We start from the raw sequence: 2,500 nt of genomic DNA on the forward strand, positions 1-2,500 counted from the left end.
GAAAGACACAGGTCTGCCACAAGCATGGAATCAGAGCGCCGCCTGTCATGAGCCAAAGGTGCATCCTGACGTGGCAAATCAGATGATGCCGCAGGCATCCACTTACTATAATCACAATCAACAAACCGGCCGCCGCCGCCGCCGCCCCCCCCCCCCCCCCCCCCCCCAATACACCTTTCCTTACAACAATGTGTACCTTAACCTAACCCATATTGCGCCTTAACCTAACCCATATTGCGCCTTAACCTAACCCATATTGCGCCTTAACCTAACCCATATTGCGCCTTAACCTAACCCATATTGCGCCTTAACCTAACCCATATTGCGCCTTAACCTAACCCATATTGCGCCTTAACCTAACCCATATTGCGCCTTAACCTAACCCATATTGCGCCTTAACCTAACCCATATTGCGCCTTAACCTAACCCATATTGCGCCTTAACCTAACCCATATTGCGCCTTAACCTAACCCATATTGCGCCTTAACCTAACCCATATTGCGCCTTAACCTAACCCATATTGCGCCTTAACCTAACCTATATTGTCCCTTAACCTAACCCATATTGTCGCTTAACCTAACCTATATTGCGCCTTAACCTAACCCATATTGCGCCTTAACCTAACCCATATTGTCCCTTAACCTAACCCATATTGTCCCTTAACCTAACCTATATTGTCCCTTAACCTAACCTATATTGTCCCTTAACCTAACCCATATTGTCCCTTAACCTAACCTATATTGTCCCTTAACCTAACCTATATTGTCCCTTAACCTAACCTATATTGTCCCTTAACCTAACCTATATTGTCCCTTAACCTAACCTATATTGTCCCTTAACCTAACCTATATTGTCCCTTAACCTAACCTATATTGTCCCTTAACCTAACCCATATTGTCCCTTAACCTAACCGATATTGTCCCTTAACCTAACCTATATTGTCCCTTAACCTAACCTATATTGTCCCTTAACCTAACCTATATTGTCCCTTAACCTAACCTATATTGTCCCTTAACCTAACCTATATTGTCCCTTAACCTAACCTATATTGTCCCTTAACCTAACCTATATTGTCCCTTAACCTAACCTATATTGTCCCTTAACCTAACCTATATTGTCCCTTAACCTAACCTATATTGTCCCTTAACCTAACCTATATTGTCCCTTAACCTAACCCATATTGTCCCTTAACCTAACCCATATTGTCCCTTAACCTAACCCATATTGTCCCTTAACCTAACCCATATTGTCCCTTAACCTAACCTATATTGTCCCTTAACCTAACCCATATTGTCCCTTAACCTAACCCATATTGTACCGTAACCTAACCTATATTGTACCTTAACCTAACCTATATTGTACCTTAACCCAACACACGTTGGGCCTTAACCTGCTCTGTAATTGTCATACGACGCGTTAAATTAGTGTAGTGTTGCCTAACTGCAACCCCCGCAATATAGTTTGCTACTCGCACTGCCCGGTCCCCAGAGTATCGCTTCATGTTAAACACCTTGCAGCTATACACTGTAATGCGGATGGCAGCAGGACGTACATGCTCAATGCCCTTCGCAGTTGTTCATTGGCATTCGCATGGCGAAGCACAGCCTACGTTGTGGTACGGCTTGTGTCAACTGTCCGCTGATGTTGTACGTCCAAATCACACACTGTACTGCACATTGGTCCTCATGTACTGAATGATACATCGTGGTACATGTGTGACCGTACCACGACTGCGCCAACAACGGCGAACCATACGGTCCAAATATTGTGCACTCAGCTACGTGTCGTCTCCCTATAAGAGCTGGATTGAAGTATGGTATGCCGTGGATGGCGATCAGCATGAGCCGTCTGTTGATGTAGTGGCGCGTGTTGTCAGACGTAGTCGTCTCTTCTCACACACCGTGATAGCATGGTGCACTGCGTTCCACATCTGCGACATGCGACAGAGGCCGGTTGACAGTCGTTCGCGCAATGGACATCGCATACGTACGGGGGCCACCTTCCACGTGTTCGCGAAGCGTGCACATGTTGTTGCGTGTATGTGGGCAGACATAGTGTGTCGTGACACCTGACACAGGCATGCAAGAATCGTTGAATTTGCAAATGGCGATGGACGTCTACGTTTGCTGGTGACGTTACGCAAATGAAGAACTGGTAAACCGTTGTGGTGCGGTTGTTCTCGCTAGAGGTGAATCAGTGATGGCGACGATCGGTTGAGCTACCAACCGGTTGTTTCAGCGATACCCACCATGCCCACGAACGTGAATGGCATGTGGGTGTGAAGCGATACGCGGCGGTGGCTGGGTGGGACCGTCCCCGGCCGGTGAGGGGGGGCCTCCCGGCGTGCTGGCCGCGCGGTGCGTGGGCGCACGCGCTACAGCCGGCTGGTGGGGGCGGCCAGTGGCAGGCGCGCCGGCCGACGGAGGCGGCAGGCGGCGCAGCTGCGCGCCGGCGCACCCTGCACGCGGCGCCGTGCGGCCAAAGTAGGTCCTCGCGGGCC

This window comes from Schistocerca serialis, unplaced genomic scaffold (assembly GCF_023864345.2).
Source record: "Schistocerca serialis cubense isolate TAMUIC-IGC-003099 unplaced genomic scaffold, iqSchSeri2.2 HiC_scaffold_400, whole genome shotgun sequence".
Taxonomy (NCBI): Eukaryota; Metazoa; Arthropoda; class Insecta; order Orthoptera; family Acrididae; genus Schistocerca; species Schistocerca serialis.